This window comes from Hyla sarda, chromosome 1, assembly GCF_029499605.1.
Source record: "Hyla sarda isolate aHylSar1 chromosome 1, aHylSar1.hap1, whole genome shotgun sequence".
NCBI classification, from domain to species: Eukaryota; Metazoa; Chordata; class Amphibia; order Anura; family Hylidae; genus Hyla; species Hyla sarda.
In genome coordinates this window covers 437,304,589-437,329,135 of record NC_079189.1, presented here as the reverse complement: position 1 = coordinate 437,329,135, position 24,547 = coordinate 437,304,589, and the positions used below count along the sequence as shown (strand labels likewise).

The window sequence follows — 24,547 nt, the reverse complement described above, 5'->3', positions numbered from 1 at the left end:
ATAATGGTGGCAGTATTAATGGTGGCACTGTAAATGGGCAAATTGTGGGGCACTGTTAACAGGAGTGCTACAGCAATAAGGGTACTGCAAGCACACGTGTTTCATTCGTACAGTTTGGGATCTGGTGGGAATTTGCTTTTATTGTGTTTTAGTACATTTCATATTATTTCGGTAGATCTTGTAGACTCAAAGGTTGCCTATTTCTCCTGATCCACAGCATGTAATGACATGACCATGAATACTGTAGACCAATGTTTCCCAACCTGTGACTCTCCATCAGGTGCACAACTACAGTCATCGCTGATGTGAGCCAAAGGTTGGGGAACACTACTGCAGACAGAATAAAGTTTTATATGCCTCTTAATACACTATAAATCTGACTCGTGATCTGAGGTGATCCCTTTCAACATGACACAAGTACATTGTCCATGTCACACCTCCATACAAGCCGTGGGCACCTCATGGGAGTGGGAATAAATCCGGTAATCCAGGTGTGGCTGAGGTAATAATCTGGATGATGGCATCCCCACATTATGAGCTGACACATGTTTTTTATTATCCAGAAATGACCTTTGTTGCGAATGACACACAATGCGCAGATGTGCTGTGCAATTTTTCATTAAAAATAGCTCCGTTTCCTTGTAAAACCCCTTTTTCTTTATAATATTCTCCTCTGACGTCACCTCATGTTAACCACTTCCTCCTCATATTCCCGGGAGCCTAGGTTATACCAGCATCCCTCCCTTTCCTCTGCATTAACCCCTCCTTTCCCAGAGGCTGAAGCTTCCCCCTATATTGTTGGCAGTGAAGGGGTGAATGCCATCTTTCTTCCACCCCCTCTGCTATCCCCCATCTCCTGGTCCCAGCTGCCTGGTTGCTGTGGTTACACAGCTTCATGTTCAGGCGGGTGCAGAATGCGAGATGAGAGAGGTATAAGCATGAATAACAAAATATACTCCAGCAGCAGTCCCCCTCCTCCTCCATAACACCAGAGGACCCTGCAGCCAGCGCTGGCATCTGGAAAAGGATGAGGGAACCACTGGAAGAGGAAATGGGGGAGGGGGACATGGCATTCATCTGACATATCATTTTTAGCTCCCTCTAAGTGACCCTGCTGCTGCTGCTGTACACATCCTCAGGTGCTGCCATCTTCAGCACGGACAGTAAATGACACAGTTCAGACTATGCGCCAGCTCACAGGTAGCCTGAGGAGAATTGCCTTTGTTGCAGGAAATTAGTGCAGCAATTAAGCTGATTTAATGCTGAATATTAATGAAGGGCTTTCCCAGAGGAGCCTGATCTCTGAGGAGTATGGATCCTGTATGGTAATGGCAGGCCGAGCGACTGCCACGAGGCTCTTACAAGTCACTTATAACCTCTCAGGTTAGTGAGTCCACAAAACAGAAAAAGCTGCAAGTCTTTCCATTATAGTTTTTCTCTGCATCAGTTCCACTCCTGACAGTAAAAAAATTGTCTACTGGCTATATTTTCCTTCTTCTTCTCCTCCTGCTCATTAAAACTCAACCTGGAAAAAAAAAAACAGAATTAATTTTCTTTCCCCATGTTGCTCTACCCACTCAAAAAAACACCGCTTGGACTGCTGTAACATAGGCTGAGCAGCAGTGTGATGCAGTCCCGGCAACCAATGCATTACACTGCTGCTCAGCCTATCTCCAGCCGAGGAAACACCACCCGAGAACCGCAGTGGCAATAAAGGGGCACGAGGGAGTAGGGGCAAATGAGCCCCTTTTGTTATTTTTATATTCTGGGTGCCCAGGCGTAATGGCCGAAGATTTTTCTCCATACAATATCTTCTTTAACACCCTTGCCCACATCCAATCCATCCATAACTCTGCTGCCCAACTAAACTGCCTCTCCCCTGCCAATCCCCTCACTGGCAACCTGTTGCCTAGAGAATTCAGCTTAAAGGGTTACTTCGGTGGAAAACATTTTTTTTAAATCACCAGGTGCCAGAAAGTTAAACAGATTTGTAAATTACTTCTATTAAAAAATCTTAATCCATCCAGTACGTATAAGCTGCTGTATTATACAGAGGAAGTTCTCTTTTTTTACATTTCTTTTCAGTCTGACCACAGTGCTCTCTGCTGACACCTCTGTCCGTGTCAGGAACTGTCCAGAGCAGGATAGGTTTGCTATGGGGAATTGTTCCTACTCTGGGCAGTTCCTGACATGGACAGAGGTGTCAGCAGAGAGCACTGTTGTCAGACTGAAAAGAAATTCAAAAAGAAAATAACTTCCTCTGTATTATACAGATAAGTACTGAAAGGATTAAGATTTTTTTAATAGAAGTAAATTAGAAATCTGTTTAACTTTCTGCCACCAGTTGATTTAAAAGAAAACATTTTTTCCCACCAGAGTACCCCTTTAAACTGTTAACAATTACTTACAAGGCTATCCACAACCTGCCCCTTCCATACATCTTTAAACTGATCTCTCCATACTGCTTTTTCCTGCAATCTCTAATCATCACAAGATATCCGCCTGTGCCCTCTCCTTGTCTGCTCCTTACTCAACCAACTCCAAGATTTCTCCTGAGCTTCCCTCATACTCGCTACACTGACAAATCCATCTCTATACACCATCACAACCTTCAAAAGAAACCCATCTCTACAACCCGGAATAACCCTGCTACTGCTGTACTATACTGTGATCAGCTGCTTCCCGAACCTTGTGGGCAGGGTCCTCTCTTCCTCTGTATCAGCCAGTTAGTTACTTTGTTCATGTCTGTTGTACCTGATTTTATGTATTTTATCACCGTATCAAATGTCCAGTGTCCTGGAATCAAGGGCAATAGGAAATGCCATTATCCAAAAAAACGAATGGCTGTTTGTATAGGAGACTATTTTGGAATGTTTATCTCCAGGACATCATTGTGGCCGATGATTGGCTGAGCGGGCAGGCCTGCTCTGAGCTTACTTCTCAGAAACACGTAGAGGAGTCAAGCATCAGGGAACTGAACGCAGATGAACTGGAGTTGCAGCCAAACCTGTGGTCAACTGGGTTTAGGTAGGTATAACTTTTTATTTTCTTTCTCTACATCCCAAGCAATATGTAAAATGTTTTGCCACCCCAGAGTTCTCCTTTACAACTGTGTATGAACATAGAATTGCTTTCAAATTGCTTAACATTAAAGAGCATCTGTCATCAAACCATATTTTCTAAACCAGGCATAGGCAACCTTCGGCACTGCAGATGTTTTGGACTAAATCTCTCATGATGCATTTTGGCTGTAAGAGCATCATGGGAGATCTAGTCCGAAACATCTGCAGTGCCAAAGATTGCCTATGCCTGTTCTAAACTAACTCAGATTATATTCCCTAGCTACTCCTAACACCCCTCTTGCCCTTAAAGGGGTACTCCGCCCCTAGATATCTTATCCCCTATCCAAAGAATAGGGGATGAGATGTCAGATTGCCGGGGTCCCGCTGCTGGGGACCCCGGGGATCCCCGCTGCAGCACCCCGCTATCATTACTGCGCAGAGCGAGATCGCTCTGCACGTAACGACGGGCAATACAGGGGCCGAAGCATCGTTACGTCACGGCCCGCCCCGTCAATACAAGTCTATGGGAGGGGGCGTGGCCGTCGTCACGCCCCCTGCCATAGACTTGCATTAAGGGGACGGGCCGTGATGTCATGAGGGGCGGAGCCATGACGTCACGCTGCTCCGGCCCCTGTATCGCCCGTCATTAGGCACAGAGTGAACTCGCTCTGTGCAGTAATGATGGCGGGGTGCCGCATCGGCAATCCCCGGGGTCCCCAGCAGCAGGACCGTGGCGATCTAACATCTTATCCCCTATCCTTTGGATAGGGGATAAGATGCCAGGGGCGGAGTACCCCTTTAAAAAATGTTCAGAGCTTTAAAAAGCTCTGTATCATACCTTTCCCCTTGCTCATTGTATGAGCTGCCGGCTGGAGAAAGGCGCGACATCACTGAAGCCTGCGTGAGCTGTGCCTCACCATGCCCCACACGCACTTCCTGAGTTTGGTCTCCTGCAAGGCAAACTCTTGTGACAGGGAACAGAACAGAGCCACCTAGTGGCCATATTTTTTGTCACATTAAAAACATATACATTTTGAATATGAATCTTAACAGCAAGTAAATAGCAAAGTGTCTTATAATTACATAAGGAACAATATATTAAAAGTTTAGTTTGGTGACAGGTACTCTTTCATTTGGGGAGAGGCCTGAATTGATGGATCTCCTCCAGAAGGACTGCCTGTTGGTCCTGTTCAGAAGAATAGCAGGAGCGTCTTGAGGCACCCTTGAACACTGTCTCTTAAAGGGATGTCTTACATGTCCTTTGGTAGAATAAAGGTAACCATACAGACTGTGTATTTGTTTCCATTTCACTGTTCCTTTTACAGTACGTTCAATTTTGATTTATAAAAGCGTAATGCCAGCTGCTGTTTTTATGCTGGTGCTTCAATAATAAAATATGCAGCATATTTAGATAGTACGTCTAAACATACCCTCAATTTAATACAGTAGCTTGGTTATATATATGTATATATCTGCCATAACAAAGTGCATATATATGTGTTTCCCAAACTATCAGATACTGTATACAGTACTACTGTCCTACTATGTAATAAAGGGTTTCCCTCAGGCATGAGGGCCCAGGTCTAAATTCAACCTCTTTATTACATATAGTTGATTCTAAGACTGAACAAATATTTGCTAGGTTATATTATCTTTCTTATCCCTGGACAGTATTGAAAGGTATTTTGCCCATATCCATTAAAGAGTTAAGGTCGACAACCTAAAGAAAACATATATAACCCTTCCTGCCTATTTTAATTTGACGGTAGAAAATACAAAGCCCATATTCAGCGCAGAATTCTTATATAAGGGAAAGTAAGCGCTCTATTTACACACTGATTTGGGCCATTGTGCTGTAATATTTGCTCATGCAAAGCCATTACACAAATAACTGCAAAGCAAAAAAGGAAGCGTATTGCATCATGTTAACGTCTACTGTCATGAAAATAGTGGGGGGTAGCCTTTCCAGGGTGGAGGATACAAGGGGTTGGCATGCTGTGCCAGTGTGGCACACTTCCCTGCAGTGCTGCAGCTGCCACTTGTCTGCCCTAGAGTTTACTATCACACATGTGTATGTAAGAGCATGGGCACCCTGCCAGCCAGGGAGGCCCTAGATAAAGCTTTCCCTGGCAGGGAGCCTGGCTCTACGCTTACATGAGCAGGGGGAGAGAGGTGTCAGGCTGCGCGTGGCGCTTGCTGTGCATCTCTGATCAGCAGATGTTAATGTGGTGTTGCCAAATCTCTCTGTGGGTTAACACCCTGAAAATATATATACACTAAAGGAGGGCATTGATGTGTGTGTCACCATAGCAAAGGCCAAAGTCGCAGAAGAGGCTATTCATATCTAACTGTTCTTCTCACATTTCCATAGGTAACGGTTGCAATATTAAACTGGCAGATACATGTAGCAGAGCTGAATTTGTCATTTACGTCTTTAGTTACATTGGTAATGAATGCAGATCATGCAGTATGTCTACCAAAACCATAGCCTAGGCTGGCTTTACACTAGGTGTTAGAGATCCTTTTCCTGTGCCCTTTTTTTTTTCTTTTTGTTAAGCAAAAAATGGGAACAGATCAAAGGAGAAGGCAAACATTCACAAAGGAAAAGTTTGGTAATGTTTCCTTTCTGCTGGGCTTTGATCCCACTTTTGATATTTGGGGGGGGGGGGAACGCAGGAGAGAGCAGATCTCCAGCACATAGTGTGGATGCTGCATAATACATGATATAATACTACTATAGTAAAGAAAAGTACATATCTCTCTATCTACCTACAATACAAGTGTGACAGAGGAGAAATGCTAAACAAAGTTCTCTTTTAGAAGGTGCTTTTTCTCAGCTGCCTGCACTCCATATTTACTCAGGCATTTGCACCTTGGGGAATGTCCATTCAGAAAGCTGGTATTTCTGGAGACACTCCCTGCACAGCCTAGGGGATGCCAACTTGCCTGGTAACATTGTTGCCAAAGGATAGGGGGCTAATTATCCTGCTGCCTGCCATTAGCAGTCTTCGCGTCCTTCTTAATCTATCCTATGGCGTGCTCCAGTGAGCATGTATTCTCTCTAATTTCTCCAGGGCATGGGGTAGTGGTGGTGGGGGGGGGCTCTCTTTCCCTTCTTTCCACAGGCCAAGACTTGTCCTCCTGCATTCTGAGTCATATTCCCCTTATTCTCACTACTTGTGTGTTTACCTGATCTCCCGAAAAGAGCAGTTGAAAGTCATCCTGTCTTTTACCTACAATGATGTGACAAAGGTTAAAAATGGCTTGAAAAAACTAGAACTGAGTAAACGGAACCGGGAGAAAATCAGTCATCTCACCTCATAAACCCCTATCTCTTCCTGCAGTACCATGTAAATGGCCGTAAATGTTGGCACCCCTTAAATTTTTCAAGAAAATGAAGTATTTCTCACAGAAAAGGATTGCAGTAACACATGTTTTGCTATACACATGTTTATTCCCTTTGTGTGTATTGGAACTAAACCAAAAAAGGGAGGAAAAAAAGCAAATTGGACATAATGTCACACCAAACTCCAAAAATGGGCTGGACAAAATTATTGGCACCCTTTCAAAATTGTGGAAAAATAAGATTGTTTCAAGCATGCGATCCTCCTTTAAACTCACCTGGGGCAAGTAACAGGTGTGGGCAATATAAAAATCACACCTGAAAGCAGATAAAAAGGAGAGGAGTTCACTTAGTCTTTGCATTGTGTGTCTGTGTGTGCCACACTAAGCATGGACAACGGAAAGAGGAGAAGAGAACTGTCTGAGGATTTCAGAACCAAAATTGTGAAAAATATCAACAATCTCAAGGTTACAAGTCCATATCCAGAGATCTAGATTTGCAACCTATGGCACTTTAGCTAATCTCCCTGGGCGTGGACAGAAGAGAAAAATTTATGAAAGGTGTCAACGCACGATAGTCCGGATGGTTGATAATCAGCCCCAAACAAGTTCCAAAGATATTCAAGCTGTCCTGCAGGCTCAGGGAGCATCAGTGTCAGTGCAAACTATCCGTCGACATTTAAATAAAATTAAACGCTATGGCAGGAGACCCAGGAGGATCCCACTGCTGACACAGAGGCATAAAAAAGCAAGACTATATTTTGCCAAAATGAACTTGAGTAAGCCAAAATCCTTCTGGGAAACGTGGACAGATAAGACCAAGATAGAGCTTTTTGGTAAAGCACATTATTCTACTGTTTACCGGAAATGGAATGAGGTCTACAAAGAAAAGAACACAGTACCTACAGTGAAATATGGTGGAGGGTCAATGATGTTTTGGGGTTGTTTTGCTGCCTCTGACACTGGGTGCCTTGAATGTGTGCAAGGTATCATGAAATCTGAGAATTACCAGTGGATTTTGGGTCGCACTGTACAACCCAGTGTCAGAAAGCTGGGTTTGCTTCCAAGATCTTGGGTCTTCCAGCAGGACAATGACCCCAAAAATACGCCAAAAAGCACCCAGAAATGGATGGCAACAAAGCACTGGAGAGTTCTGAAGTGGCCAGCAATGAGTCCAGATCTAAATGCCATTGAACACCTGTGGATAGATCTTAAAATTGCTGTTGGGGAAAAGGCACCCTTCCAATAAGAGAAACCTGGAGCAGTTTGCAAAGGAAGAGTGGTCCAACATTCCGGCTGAGAGGTGTAAGAAGCTTATTGATGGTTATAGAAAGCGACTTATTTCAGTTTATTTTTTTTCCAAAGGGTGTGCAACCAAATATTAAGTTAAGGGCGCTAATCATTTTGTCCAGTCCATGTTTGGAGTTTGGTGTGACATTGTGTCCAATTTACTTTTTTTCTTCCCTTTTTTTTGGTTTTGTTCCGATACACAAAAAGGGAATAAACATGTGTTACTGCAATCCTTTTCTGTGAGAAATACTTACTTTTATAGAAAAATTACAGGGGTGCCAGCATTTACAGCCATGACTGTACATGATTAGTACAAGGTAGACTCAAGGTAACTACCAAATGATATACCATGTAAAATGGCACAAATACCATCTGTTATAAATGTAGTTAACTTCATGTGTGTTTTGTGTGTATGTATGTTTTTACAAGCTTTTTTGTGCTATTTATTTAGTCTGTGTTTTGCTGATCTATAGATAAGCCTATGGAAAAAATACCAGAAAATAATGTCATAACAATAGTATGCTGTGTGTTCCAAAAAAATAAATAAAAAAAAGCCACAGGCCCCAATAAGTATTAAAAATGTATTAAAAAGAAAAGAAATGTATTAAATCTGGCCACAATATTTTCATTGAAAAGTTCAAAAACTTATGTTAAAAATGATGTTAAAATCCAAAGGGGAGAGGAGGGATTAATAATTTGCAACTTTTTCACCCCCCCCCCCCCCCCCCCATTTTTGGGGGACTTTCTCCTTTCTATTCCAGTTTGAATTGCACAAAATGTGTCATATTGATGTATGGTGATTTGATGCATTTATGTTTCTGCATATTTTCAATGCATCTTTTGTTGATGTGTGGTCTGTACGCCACCTATTGAGCAAAGTTGCTCAAATATTTTACTACTTGTTAAAAAGTCGCATATAATAAATGGGGGGAAATTATATAAAAAAAAAAAACTTTTTTAGGATAGAACTAAAAGTCACAAAAATGGTGCAAATGCTTAATACATTTATCTAAAAAGCCAAGGAAAGCAAACATTTGCAAACTGCACTAGAAAATAGACAGAAAAAAACCCTATGGGGGTGTGTTTTAACATAGTGAGATAATGTTGTGAGATAGGGGAGTCCCCCATTTTGTTCCCCCTATTTCTTTGTAGAACTCAATTGACCCACAATAAGCAGGGTCTACAATAGGAGAATAATAAGTCCAAATTTCAGTTCCTTTTACGGGTACACTCCCATGTACAGGATCTGCTGCATATTTTTTGCTTCTGATTTTGCTACCCATTGACTTCAATGGGCAGCAAAATCAGCTGCAGAAAATCTGCCGCAGATCATGTACATGTGAGCGTACCCTTAAGAGGATCTATGGTCAGTCTGAATAAAATAAGTTGCAGTAACTAGTAGACAGCTTCAAGGGGGCCGATCACATACCAGTTTACAGCATGATGATTGACCCCCTTTTTTATAGGGTCCCCTCTGACTGATTAAGTGAATATAAGTATGTTTAAAATTGCCATATTTTAATCACCTATATTTTTTCATATAGGGGACTGTATGAGGGCTATTTTTTTTTTTTTTGCACTGTGCTGCGTCTTTCATGCACCATCGTCTTCACGTTATGTCACGGCATCTTGACAAATTTAAAGGATTTATTCAAACTTTAAAAACTGATGGACTATCCTCACATTTGGTTATCAATATTTGTCCAACACCTCCTCCAATAAGCTGTTTAAAAAGGCCATGGCATTTGGGCAAGAGGCCAAAGCACCAGTGAAACCCACATTGCTCATGTCATATCCTTACTGAAATATCCTTTACTGCAATATGGCCGTCACATGACATCACATCTCCAGTCCCAAAACACAGCTTTTTCCAACACTGGAGCAGCACCCGGCACAGAATGATGGGTGCTGCACGGAGATCGCACGGGGGGGGGGGTCAATAAGATGTCTATGGCCGGAATACCCCTTTAACCCTGTGTTCAGCCTGGGGACTAAAGAAGCTCCTAGTTCTAGTGGGTCAGTGGGTGCAAAGATTGCTGGTTGGCCTAGAGAGTGGGGCTTGAGGCCTTGCCCAGACAGGTCTGTACTGGAAAAATGGTCTGAGCCCAGTGGACAATAGGAAAGGATGTGATTTCTAAGGGTGGGGACCAGGGAATGGAAAAATCCCAGGAAGTAGTGTGAGGATATCCAAGATAAACCTGGGGAGTGATCTAGTTACCCTAGTAGTAAGGCTCAGTTTGATGGATGATGTCTGGATTGGGGACGTTTGGATGACAGAATGCAGGGTCTAAGAGGGGGATAGATGGTTGAAAGTGTGAATCTAGGGTGGACCTGAGTGAAGTAACACAGTTGGGGAGGGCCTCCTGTGAGAGCACAAGCCTGAAAAAGATTTTTTACCTTTAAATATTGTAATACCTCTGTTAACATTATACTCCAAAAACATTCAGGCAACACTATCACCTAGTGTGAATGTAACTATTAGGCTTTTGTGCTTCATCTGAGAACGGTAAGCTCTCCTGCTTGGTATCTGGATCAGACCATAGGTAATGTACAATGAAAGGTACAGTTTAGAAAACATCAATGTATTCCATATTTGCAAGTATGAAAAGTAATAGTGATTGTAATATATTGCTTTACTTGTGGAGAGGTGGGACAGAGAGCAACTAGATAGCAAAGCAGCTTCCAGAAACTTTGGGATTTAGTGCATTGTAATGACTTGTAGTAATAACCAGTGAAAACAGTGCCATCTAGTGTGCACTATGCTCTATTGCATAACTCAAAATAATTACATTTCTCAATACTGTTTATATTTTTCTGTTCCACCTATGTAAATAAAAATGCAGCGACCACATGGATATCAACGGGATTTTTTTTTTTTTTATTCGATCATGCTTAATCTTATCTTTGCAGACAAAACAAAAACAAGATGCTAATTTTTACATTGTCACCATAATGAAATATTAGAATAGGAAGCTTCATTTGCATTTGTTTCTCACAAAGCAGGAACCCTACCCATGAAACATAATTTAACTGAATTTCACCCCATCCAACTAATATCCATGAATCCTGGTTCTTATTTAGATAAGATAAGATGTTACAGATATTGATTTACATAACAAATATTGGTCCTCATTTACTAAGAGTGTTGTGTAGGTTTCTTTGTGGGTTTTAATTCCCTACAATTTATTTTCCACGGTATTTACTAAGGTTTCTCTACATTTTCCACTTTCCCTACACTTTGCTTTTTTTTTTTTACACATGCTCTGATCTGTCTGGTTTTCCTCATCTCAAATCCACCACATTTTATGTGGAAACCTTAGTAAATATGTTGTTTTTTGGTGAAAATGTTGAAAACACCCCCCTTTTCGGAGATCACGCCCCCCTTTGCAGGCGGCCACGCCCCTTTTTCGGGTTTTCTTAACAAAATGGAGAGTTAGTCTGGGTTTTTTCAATTCTGACGCAAAATCTGGCGCAGACAGAATCTGGCGCACAACCCGACAAAACATTTCGGGTTTGCAATAGTAAATGAAGGCCAATGTGTCCACCCTCCTAGGTTTGTCTTTAGAAAGTCTGTCCATGTTCTCACAAATGTTCTCATGATGAAACTTTATTATTAGGTACAACTGTTCAATTGCTGTTAACACAAATAGCTAAACAGCCAATCACTAGGCAGCAACTCAATGCGTTTAGGCATGTAAACGTGGTCAAGACAACTTGCTGAAGTAAAAAATGAGCATCAGAATGAGAATGAAAGGGCATACAAGTGAGTTTGAATGTGGCATTATTATTAGTACCAAACAGGATGGTCTGTGAATCTCAGAAACTGCTAATCTACTGGGATATTTATGTACAACCATCTCCAGGGTTTACAGTGAATGGTATGCACAGAGAAAATATTCAGTAAGCAGCTGTTATGTGATACAAAATGGTCTTGTTCATGTCAAAGTAGAATGGGCAGACTGGTTTGAGATGACAGAAAGGCAACAGTAATTTAAAAAGCCACTTGTTATAACCAAAGGATGCAGAATACCATATCTCAATGTACATGTAGAACCTTGAACCAGATTAGTTACAGAAAAAGAAGATCACACTGGATGTCACTCCTATCAGCTAAAAACAGCAAACCGAGCAAAACAATGAAAGACCGGACAATGTATGACTGCCTGGTCTTGATTCTTGCTGCAACATTTAGATGGCAGGGTCAGAATTTGGAGTAGACAACATGAAAGTATGGATCTTTTCTGAGAATTGTTTAAATGCAACAGCCTACCTGAGTAGAGATGTCGCAAATTGTTTGCCGGCGAACAGTTCCCGGTGAATTTAGCATGTTCGCATCGCCGGGTGAACATATGTGAAGTTCGATCCGCCCCCTATACTTTAACATTGCAGTAAACTTTGACCCTGTGAGTCAGAGTCAGCAGACACATTACAGCCAATCAGCAGCAGTCCCTCCCTTCCAGACCCTCCTACCTCTTGCACGGACGCCATTTTACCCTCATTCGGCATGCTGCAGGCTTAGGAAGTGGAGGGTCAGAGAAGCTGCTCCTGCTGTATAGGGAAAGCGATAGCTAGGTTTCTGCTAGGTGGTGTATTCAGGGTCCAGTTTACTTCTAAAGCACTAGTGTAACATCTGCTTTAAGGACAGCACCCAAAAAAGCCCTTTTTAGGGCTGAAAGATATCAGTCCGTGTGTCTTGCAACAGCTGGAGGCACCCTGGTTGGGAGGGAACTGCTGGTTAAAAGGGGTACTCCAGAATCAAACTTAAGTTCCTTCAAGCAACTAACTACTACAGTATTCAAAGGGCTGAAAGATATCAGTCCGTGTGTTTTGCAACAGCTGGAGGCACCCTGGTTGGGGACCACTGCTTAAAAGGGGAACTCCGCTGGCAAGCTTTTTTTCTTTAAAGCAACTAACTACTACAGTATTCAAAGGGCTGAAATATATCAGTCCGTGTGTTTTGCAACAGCTGGAGGCACCCTGGTTGGGGAACCACTGCATAAAAGGGGAACTCCGCTGGCAAGCTTTTTTTCTTTAAAGCAACTAACTACTACAGTATTCAAAGGGCTGAAATATATCAGTCTGTGTGTTTTGCAACAGCTGGAGGCACCCTGGTTGGGAATCATTGCTTAAAAGGGGAACTTCGCTGGCAAGTTTTTTTTGCTCATTGTCACACTAGTGCAAATCACATTTGGTGTGATAGTTGTGCAAATAAAAAAAATTTAAAAAAACTTTTTTGGCTGTTAAATAAAACCAGTCATCACTGTCAGTTCACGTCACAGTTGCCAGTTTTTTTGCCTGCAGGGCAAATTGTGTCACCCTAGTGCAAATCACATTTGGTGTGACACTTGTGCAAATTTAACTAAAAAAAATAACAGGCAGAGGAAGGCTACCCCGCAGGGGCCGTCGTGGTGCTGGGATTCCCTTTGGCCCTAGAATGGCCAGTGTTCAGAGGCCACGTACCCTGAACCCCCAAAGTTCTGAGGACTTAGTTGACTGGCTATCACAAGACACGCAATCTACTACAGCTTCCGCTCGGAACCTTGACGCACCATCCTTCTCCTCCTCTAGCTTAGCTTTGGGCACCTCTCATGCTACCACTTGCCCGCCTGCCACCAACACTAGCACCACAGCAGCTTTACTTGATCCGTCAGAGGAGTTATGTACACATGAGTTTGTAGACATGAGTGATGCGCAACCATTATTGCCAGAGGATGTAGTTAACAGGGATATGTCTCAGTAAGGCAGCATTACACACATGGACGTACAATGTGATGATGATGTTGTACCCGCTGCTGCTTCCTTTCTTGAGGTGTCAGATAGCGGTGAAGGTGTTGATGATGACGGTGTGGCCGTGGATGCCACGTGGGTGCCCGCTAGAAGAGAAGAAGAGGGGGAAAGTTCAGATGGGGAGACAGAGAGGAGGAGGAGACGAGTTGAAAGCAGGGGGAGGTTGTCGCAAGGAGCTAGTGGCACAGTCAGACAGCATGCATCGGCACCCGGGGTCAGTCAGACGGGACGCCAATCAACGCATGCTGTTGCCACCACCAGAATGCTGTCATCGCATAGCTCAGCAGTGTGGCATTTTTTTGTGTGTCTGCCTCTGACAACAGCGAGGCCATTTGCGACCTGTGCCAGAAGAAACTGAGTCGTGGGAAGTCCAACACCCACCTAGGCACAACTGATTTGCGAAGGCACATGTTGTCGCATCATAAACGCCTATGGGATCAACACGTCAGTACAAGCAGCACACAAAGTCAAAGCCGCCATCCTCCTCCTGGTCCAGCATCTTCAGCCAGGTCAACCACTGCTGCCCTCCTTGCCCCCTCTCAACCATCCACCTCTCCGTCTCTCGCCTTGAGCAGTTCCTGCTCATCTGCCCACAGTCATGTGTCTGTCAAGGAGATGTTTGAGCACAAGAAGCCAATGTCTCAAAGTCACCCCCTAGCCCGGCGTCTGACAGCTGGCTTGTCGGAACTGCTAGCCTGCCAGCTTTTACCATACAAGCTGGTGGAGTCTGAGGCCTTTAAAAAATTTGTAGCCATTGGGACACCGCAGTAGAAGGTACCCGGCCGAAATTTTTTTGCACAAAAGGCAATCCCCAACCTTTACTCCATTGTGCAAAAGGAAAGTATGGCATGTCTGGCACACAGTGTAGGGGCAAGGGTCCATCTGACCACTGATACCTGGTCTGCAAAGCATGGTCAGGGCAGGTAAATCACCTACACTGCGCATTGGGTAAACCTGGTGACGGCTGCCAAGCATGGAATGCGTGGCTCTGCAGAGGAGTTGGTGACACCGCCACGACTTGCAGGCAGGCCTGCTGCCACCTCCTCTACTCCTCCTACTCCATCCTCTTCCATAACATCCTCGGTCGAGTCCTCTTCCACTGCTGCGTCTTGCTCCACATCACCGGCACCCCCCCCCCCCCCCCCCCCAGCTCCCCAGGTGCTATTCCACATCCCGGATACGGCAGTGTCACGCCATCTTGGGGTTGACTTGCCTCAAAGCGGAGAGTCACTGTTGGCCCTAAACGCACAGGTGGACCAGTGGCTGACTCCGCACCAACTGGAGATCGGCAAGGTGGTTTGTGACAACGGAACAAATTTGTTGGCGGCATTGAGGTTGGGCAAGTTGACACATGTGCCGTGCATGGCACATGTGTGTAATCTGATTGTACAACGCTTTGTGCTCAAGTACCCAGGCTTACAGGATGTCCTGAAGCAGTCCAGGAAGGTGTGTGGCCATTTCAGGCGTTCCTACATGGCCATGTAGCACTTGTCAGATATCCAGTGGCAAAACAACATGCCAGTGAGGCGCTTGATTTGCGACAGCCCGTCACATTGGAATTCAACACTCCTAATGTTCGACCGCCTGCTCCAACAAGAAAAAGCCGTCAACGAATATTTGTATGATCGGGGTGCCAGGACATCATCTGCGGAGCTGGGAATTTCTTTGCCACGTTACTGGAGGCTCATGCGCAATGCCTGTAGGCTCATGCATCCTTTTGAGGAGGTGACAAACCTGGTCAGTCGCACCGAAGGCACCATCAGCGACATCATACCGTTTGTTTTCTTCCTGGAGCGTGCCCTGCGAATAATGCTGGATCAGGCAGTAGATGAGCGTGAAGAGGAAGAGTTGTGGACACCATCACCACCAGAAACAGCCTTATCAGCATTGCTTGCTGGACCTGCAGCAATGCTGGGAGAGGATTGTGAGGAAGAGGAGTAAGAGGAGGAATGTGGCTTTGAAGAAGAGGAGGAAGACCAACCAGAGCAGGCATCCCAGGGTGCTCCTTGTCACCTATCTGGTTCCTGTGGTGTTGTACATGGCTGGGAGGGAAGAAGATTACACCTTCCCTGACATCAGTGAGGACAAGGAAGGGGACATGAGTAGCTTGGCATCCGTCCTTGTGCAAATGGGGTCTTTCATGCTGTTGTGCCTGTTGAGGGACCCTCGTATTAAAAGGATGAAGGAGAACGACCTGTACTGGGTGTCCACGCTACTAGACCCCCGGTATAAACATAAAGTGCCTGACATGTTACCGCATTACAGCAAGGCGGAAAGGATTCAGCAGGTCCAAAATAAATTAAGAAGTATGCTGTACACAGCGTATAAGGGTCATGTCACAGCACAACAGGGATCTTACAGGGGAAGAGGTGAAAGTAATCCTCCTCCTCCTCCCACGAACACGCCGTCAAGGACAGGATGCTTTACAGACATGCTGTTGATGGAAGACATGCAGAGCTTTTTAAGTCCTACGCATCGCCACAGCCCTTCGGGGTCCACCATCAGAGAACGACTTGACCGACAGGTAGCAGACTACCTGGCCTTAACCGCAGATATCGACACTCTGAGGAGCGATGAACCCCTTGACTACTGGGTGTGTCGGCTTGACCTGTGGCCTGTGGCAATTTGCGCTCGAACTTCTGGCCTGTCCCGCTTCAAGTGTCCTGTCAGAAAGGACCTTCAGTGCAGCAGGAGGTATTGTCACTGAGAAGAGGAGTCGCCTTGGTCAAAAAAGTCTGGATTACCTCACCTTTATTAAGATGAATGAGGGATGGATCCCGAAGGGACTGACACTGGGCGATACATTTGACTGAACAAGGCCTGATCAGATGAGCTGCCTTGGGCTAAACATGGTCCACACGCAGCTGTATTTGAACTCTGAATGCCGGATAACTTGCGTGACTTATCCGCCACCAAGCAGGGTTCAAGCCGCAATGTTTTAGGGCACTTTCTGCATGGCGAAACAAACAGACATTTTTCTGGCAGCTGCTGCTGCATGTGTACATGCCTAATTTTTCTGGCCTCTGCTGCTGCACTTGTTATGGTGCTGCAATTTTTCTGGCCGCTGCTACAGCTGTGGCTGCGACAATACCCAATTTTTCATCCATGTGTACATACCTATTTTTTCTGGCCTCTGCTGCTGCATTTGTTATGGTGCTGCAACTTTTCTGGCCGCTGCTACAGCATCCAATTTTTCATCATCCATGTGTGCATGCCTAATTTTTCTGGCCTCTGCTGCTGCACTTGTTATGGTGCTGCAGTTTTTCTGGCCGCTGCTACAGCTGCGACAATACCAAATTTTCCAGCCAGGTGTACATGCCTAATTTTTCTGGCCTCTGCTGCTGCACTTTTTCTGGTGCTGCAATTTTTATGGCCGCTGCTACAGATGCGGCTGCGACAATACACAATTTTTCATCCATGTGTACATGCCTAATTTTTCTGGCCCCTGCTGCTGCACTTGTTATGGTGCTGCAATTTTTCTGGCCGCTGCTACAGCTGCGGCTGCGACAATACCCAATTTTTCATCCATGTGTACAAACCTAATTTTTCTGGTACTCTCTGCTGACATCTCTGTCCATTTTAGCAACCGTGGATATTAGATGTATGCTAAGGATAGCATGGTGGCTCAGAGGTTAGCACTGCCTTGCAGCGCTGGGGCCTTGGGTTCAAATCCCACTATGTGCTGCCTAAAGGGGGGCTCTAACTATGTGCTGCCTAAAGGGGGCTAAAGCACGTTATTCCAAACCATTTAGGAATGTTAGGTGATTTATGCCCTTTATGGATTAAAACCAGACTCTGCATCAACTATGTAATTTTTCATGGGAGTTTTGCCATGGATCCCCCTCCGGCACGCCACAGTCCAGGTGTTAGTCCCCTTGAAACAACTTTTAAATCACTATTGTGCCCAGAAAGAGTCCTTGTGGGTTTTAAAATTCGCCTGCCCATTGAAGTCAATTGCGGTTCGCCCGGTACGCGAACTTTTGCCGAAGTTCGCGTTCCGAAAATTTTATGTTCGCGACATCACTATACCTGAGTATTGTTGCTGACCATGTCCATCCCTTAATGACCACAGTGTACCCATCTTCTGATGGCTACTTCCAGCAATATAATGCACCATGTCACAAAGCTCACAACATCTCAGATTAGTTTCTTGAATATGACAATGAGTTCACTGTACTCCAATGGCCTCCACAGTCACCAGATCTCAATCCAATGGAGCACCGTTGGGATGCGGTGAACAGGAGATTCGCATCATGGATGTGCAGCCGACAAATCTGCAGCAACTGCATGATCCCATTATGTCCATATGGACAAAAATCTCTGAGAAATGTTTCCAGCCCCTTGTAAAAAGTGTCCCACAAAGAATGTAGGCAAAGATTTGCTTTAGTAGATTTTGCTGCCCATTGACTTTAAAAGGGTACTCCACTGCTCAGTGTTTGGAACAAACTGTTCCAAATGCTGGAGCCTGCGCCGGGAGTTCGTGATGTCACACTCCGCCCACTCAATGCAAGTCTATGGGAGGGTGCGTGGCAGTCGCCACGCCCCACTCCCATAGACTTGCATTGAGGGGGCGGAGTGTGTTTGTTCCAAACGCTGAGCAGCCGAGTACCCCTTTAAGGAGAAGAGAGCACAGAGGAGTACTAGCCCACCCTCACTTACTGGACTTTGTCCATGCCTGTGCTTCAGCTTGGACAAAGCCATCATTTTATAAGCCATGATTTCTATAAAAAGGAAATAAAATGTTCTTATGAAGGATATTAGAAAGGTTAATGTTTTGCCAAGATGTACAACATATAAAACGTTTTTCTATCTGACAGTGCCCATTTAAGATGTACAGTCCGGTAAGAATTTTAGGAGGGCTTTATCAACCATAAAAGAATTGTAGGGCTCAGCAGAGGAGAAAGCCTTGTGTTCACTCTGGGTCTGATTACTCCATCCTGTGTGATGTCACGCTCCGCCCCCTCAATGCAAGCCCATGGGAGGGGGCGGGACATCTGTCACGCCCCCTCCCATAGGCTTTCATTGAGGGGGGCGGAGCGTGACATCACACGGGGCGGAGCCTTGACGTCACAATGCTCCGGCCCCGTGATCGGCAGTAATCAGACCCGGAGCGAACACGCGGCGTACAAGATCACGGGGGTCCCCAGCGGCAGGACCTCCGCGATCAGGCATCTTATCCCCTATCCTTTGGATAGGGGATAAGATTTCTAAGCGCCGGAGTACCCCTTTAAGGACAAAGGGGAAGATTTATCAAAACCTGTGTAGAGGAAGAGTGGTGCAGTTGCCCATAGCAACCAATCAAATAGCTTGTTTCATTTTTTAAAAGGCCTCTAAAAATTCTGCTCCACTTTTCGTGTAACAGGTTTTGATAAATCTTCCCCATAAATTTCAAAGGGTTGAGAACACAGCTGCTTCAGGACTACCAACAGGTCCAAGTTGCAACAGGTTTCATGATTCCCAGATGTAACCTGGTTATGGCTTTTAGAATACTCTTTCCCTTCTGGATAGGTAGGAACTTTTTACAGAGGAAAGCAGACATAGCCCCAAAATGCACCCTAACCACAGTGCTTTGTCAAAGCTGTCCTGAAGGAACTCTAAAATCTGGGGAGTTGAAGAAGATAGATTTATTTGTCTAGAACTACACCAAGTAGTAAACAATTTCTTGGTTCTAGCATAGGTTTTATTGGTAGCCTCGCTTTTAGAGTGAATCAGCCCTTGGCTTTCAGTACAGACCTATCAACCTCCATAATGTCAGGTTCCTAGGTTGTTGCCGAGCTGTGTGCCTTGAGACACCAGGTTCTGCTGTAGGTGAAGGTTATAATATGTGCCCTGGCTCATTAGTATGGGGAAAACCAAGATCTTTTTGTCCAAAACTGAATCAGGGCTATAACATGACAGGGGCCGGATCCTTCTTGACTTTCATTAATACCTTTGGTATCGTTAAAGTCAGCAGTAAGATGTACACCAGCCTGAATGTCCATGAAATGGATATCACATCCACTATCCATGGGTGATCCGCTGAGTAGAGAGGGAGCAGAATTTCTTTCAGTTTGCAGTTGAATCTGGTAGCCATCAGGTCAATTTCTGGCATGGCCCATAGGTCTGTCAATTGCTGAAAAATCTCTGAATTCAGGGACTACTCCCCTGGTACTGTCAGATCTCTGCCCAGGCGATCTGCCAAGACATTCTGTACTCCTCTGATATGGACAGCAGATAACCTTTTTATCTTGGTTTGTGCCCAATTGAAGATCCTTCCCACTTTCTGAAGAAGGGACAGTGATCTGGTGCCTCCCTGCTTGTTGTTAAAGTACTGAGGCCATGTTGTCCAGTCTTACCAGAACTAGCATTCCCACCAGAAGAGGTGTAAAATATATTATAGCTTAAAATATAGCTGTCAATTCCTGGTGTTGGAGAAGAGGGGCATTTCTTCCTAAATCCAACTGCTAGTTACTTTTCTGTCCAATAGATGAGTGCCCCAGCCTGAGCCTGAGGAGTCAGTGGTAAGAATAGTCCAGTCTGATTACACCAATGACATCCTGTCTCATAGAGCTTTTCACTACTCTAGAGCAGTGGTTCTCAACCTATTTTCCTGAGTACCCCTTGACAGCTCATTCCCAAAAATTGTACCCCCATATTAGAGACATTTTGTAATGATTATAGTATAATTCATATGCTTTACTTTCCTCTATAACAGGACCCCTGTCTCCCCAGTCTCCCGATTTACAGGTGACATCTTCTCTAACCGGAGTTGTTTACTTTTCTTTTCTTCACTATCTGGCCTAGACCGCAATTAAGATTTCTCCCATACAAGATTTCTCCACAGAACCAGCCAAACAAACATTTTACTATCACCGAAAAAACACTAAAGCATAACTTTTAATGGTTACTAAAATATCAAATAGCCACCAAACAAGTATGTGATTCTCATGTTACCATGAAAGTAAAATCAAGATCCAATATTGGGATCTAGGAATATGATCCACTAGATATGGTAGATGACGGACGCCATCAGAGCCGCACACATAGTGCTAATGCACCACTCTTTGAAATTAAGGAGACTAGCCTAATGGTCCCTGAAGATTCTAGCTAAATAAAAACTGCGTTGGACCCCTCAAGTGAGATGGAGTCAAATTATGGACCCCTCATGAAAGAGAGTTATCATGCCGCTATCTGAAGCTATAGCGGGATACTGCTTACCGTCGGTGCAGGATCGAGATCCAAAGCTGTGTGCCCACAGCGGATGAAGAAGGAAGCACTGAAAATGAGCTAGCAGAAAATCCGCAGCCAAAACAGATAAGTGTGACCACAACACTGCAACAATAACATGTGGTTTATATGTGCAGGCACACTAACAAATAATAGTATGCATACTACATCATAAATTTCGTTGCTGGAACTACTGCAACATTGCTGATGAACACTACACTGTTTCTACCGTTGTATTTTGAAGAGGATTTAATACTGTATGCTATCATACATATTCTACAGTTGAATTTATTATGTTGGAACAAGTGTTTCATTGGCAGTGCTAATGTGGTGCTTAAGAGCAGAATGGACTGTAGATGAGGTTCTATACATCTGATGCTTACCACATAATGTGGACAGTGGTCTAAGTTGGTATCTTATACCATAAGAGAGCTGAAACAATGGTCATTATCTGCGTACGTCCAATGCATGAGATAACATATGTTGCGCTCTGATTAAGCATTGCACCCTTCACGTATAGTTGGAGCATAATATTCTGGTACACTGCACACTTGAAGATTCCCTGAGTGGTTATGATGAAGTAATCCAAATGGAAACTATGTACGTCTGTGGAATAACACTGATTTACAACTTTTTTGTTTGAACCGCAACTTTTTTGTGTGAACCGCAACTTATGAAGAAAGTTCTATGCATTCTATGTGAACTGCTACATATTTTTGAATTGTCCAGTTAGAGTTCTGCATATATGATCTGTGCCGTTGTGGCTACTCTATATTTATTGGATTCTCTGGACTACATGATGGCCGTAACTATATAGATATCTGAGGTATATACAGATTTTTCTATTTTTCTAGTTCAATTTTATTCTATTTCACTATTTTCACCATTGTGATTTTTAACATTGATATAATTAAAAGGTATTTTTAGAGGTTCCCTTTTTGGTCTATCAGTTTGTGTAGATATGGTGGTTCACAGATTCAAATATCAAAGAACAAATCCAACGATCGGGAAACCCAAAAATATGCTCCTGGAATCAGGAGACTTACTCAACATGTGTAGAATCTCTCTCTGAAAGGGTCTCAGATGCCTTAAGGCCCCCGCTGCAGAGGACAGGAGCCCCAAAATACTCAGGGAAACTTTGCAGGTGTTTGGCTGGAGATAGATAAAGCTTCTTGTCCTGGAAATTGATAATAAATCCTAAAAACTGGTTGTCTTTGGGTACAGATCCGATTTGTTTAAACTAACAATCAAACTAACAACACAATGGTAGGCTACAAGAGACTGAAGGATAGGTAGAGTCTATTTAAATAGGTCCAATTTGGCACTAGAAATATAGGCCATGCCCATTTCCTGTTGAACTGAAGCATTCAGATGCTAAGTATTAACCCCCTTTTCATTAGAAGAAAATCTGTTAATGGTTCCTTTTCCCGGCGTTGCCACTAGCGCTTTAATGACTCCTTGCTTAAATCTCCGCCCTCCCGAGACTCAATCCAATCCTGTATTTCTGAGTACTTTTCTACTAATGACGGCTCAGTCTCTTCCCAGGCCATCCTTTGGGAGGCCCATAAGTCCATGGTCAGGGGTCATTGCATTGCCCTTGGCTCACGCTTGAAGTGGGACGCCCTGGCTCGGGCACTTCATGTGGAGATTGCTAGGCTTGAGTCTCTCCTACTGTCTTCTCTCTCAGTGCTGAGGCGTCTGGTGGTGGCACATGCTCAATTAGGTGACCTGGCCCTCCGTAAGGTTGAGCACCAGCTGCTTTATGCTAAACAAAGGTTTTACAAGAAGGGCAATTAGGCTTACACCTTGTTAGCCAGACGTTTGCGTGATCGTGCCGCTGCTCAGTCTCCCTTGGCTCTGAAAGATCCTTCTGGCACTCTTCAGTACCACCCTGACACTGTCTCCCGCCTCTTTCTTGACTACTATTGTAAGCTTTATTCCCTGCCCTTCCAACTTCCGTCCAACCCGGGGGAGCGTGCTGCTGCATTGGACTCCTTTCTTTCGCAGTGTCTTATGGCTTCTGATCTTGCTACCTTGAATTCTCCTATTAATGCTGATAAATTGGAGGAGGTCCCTAAACCCCTTCCTGCGGGGCGCTCCCCTGGCCCAAACGGCTTCACTTATTTCCATTATAAAGTGTATTCCTCTCTTCTACCCAAACTTCTGTCCCTTTTTAATTATTTTCTAGGGGGAGAGGAGATCCCGCAGTCTTTTTTACACTCCTTGATTACCCTTTTGCCCAAACCAGGTAAAGACCCACATAATTGCTCTAGCTATCGGCCCATTGCCCTTCTCAATTCTGATCTGAAATTGTTTTTCCAAGGTGCTGGCCAACCGTCTTTGCTGTTTTCTCCCCACTTTGATCCATAAAGAACAGGTTGGCTTCATTCCATGTCGCCAAGGGGTGATAAGACAAGGAGGGTTGTTGACCTGATCGACTTGGTTAATAGGTGCTCTGAGCAAGCTCTTGTGCTTAGCCTTAAAGCAGAAAAGGCCTTTGACAGACTGAGTTGGCCATTTCTTTTTGCCACTCTTCAGAAATTTGGGATCACAGGCAAATTTCTTACTGCACCGCGGGGTCTTTACTCCTCCCCTACTGCTTCTCTCAAACTTCCTCAAGTTTCCTCCCCAGCGTTTCCTTTGTTTAATGGCACCAGACAGGGATGTTCGTTGTCCCCCTTGATCATTGCTTTATGTATTGAGCTCTTGGCTGCTTTGATCTGGGGGGACACGGACGTCTCTGGGATTTGGCTTCATGACCGGGAATTAACCCCTTAAGGACTGAGCCCTTTTTCACCTTAAAGAGGCACTGTCATTGTTAAAAACTTTTCATATATTGCAGGACTCATTATAATATGACATTTCACAATATACACCTGTTAAAAAAATTTAAATTTTCACCTGAAATTCAAGCTCAAAATAGCCGCCACTAGGGGTCGCCTGTCTTTTAGCAAGACAGACTAGTCTAGATTTTACAGCATACTGGATACTGTCCGTAAAGCATACCAGTATCCAGTATAGGAGATTTCTATTGTGTATGCAAAACTACAGATAAAGGATGTGTGGACATGCTGGGAGCTGTAGTTTTAAAACAGCTGGAGGCAACACTGCTCTAACACAGTTATTTACAAACATTGCAGCTTCGGTTGTTACTAAACTACAACTCCCAGCATGCTGAAATAGTCAAAGCTTTCTCGGACTCCTGAATGACAAAGAAGTTGATCAGACATTCAGGAGTCTGTGAAAGTTGAATGACACACATAGTGACAGGTATGCTGATTAGCATCCAGCTGTACTAAGAGAAGATAAAACAGATAGAACATGTATTCATAAAAATGCTGTACTTTTATCTAAAAAATCATTGCACTTATTTTATAAAGATCTATTTTTATATTTATACATTTTATCCTGTTATGAATTCACCATAATGTCTTCTGATTACTAAAGGCAAGCTCCAAGTATCTTCCTCTGACACATGACACAGCATAAAACCAGAGAGGAAAGGGTTACAGAGTAGAGAGTACTGATTGGCTGACTGCACAGGCTTGCTCCTGTGAGGGAGACAGACTGACACGCCCCCTCCAGCCTGCACAATGAAAAAGTAACTCACCAGCAGATAAATGCTTATATCTCTGGATATATAGGTCCGAGACACATAAAAATTATATGCACATGATCAGGATTGGGTCCTGAGTAACATATCCCTTTTTTTCTTTTTTTTGCACTATGACAGGTATGCTTTAAGGACTCAGCCCTGTTTTACAATTCTGACCACTGTCACTTTATGCTTTAATAACTCTGGGATGCTTTTACCGATTATTCTGATTCCGAGATTGTTTTTTCGAGACATATTCTACTTT

The 24,547-nt window shown here is 44.1% G+C and overlaps 1 long non-coding RNA gene across 1 annotated transcript in view; it reads right to left on the bottom strand.

The window, feature by feature from the left end:
• Nucleotides 1-392: 392 nt before the first annotated feature.
• Nucleotides 393-24,547, bottom strand: part of LOC130282935 (uncharacterized) — a 46,242-nt gene continuing 22,087 nt past the window's right edge. The window contains exon 3 of the long non-coding RNA XR_008846560.1: nt 393-1,525. This is a non-coding gene — a long non-coding RNA (uncharacterized LOC130282935). The remainder of the gene's footprint in view (nt 1,526-24,547) is intronic.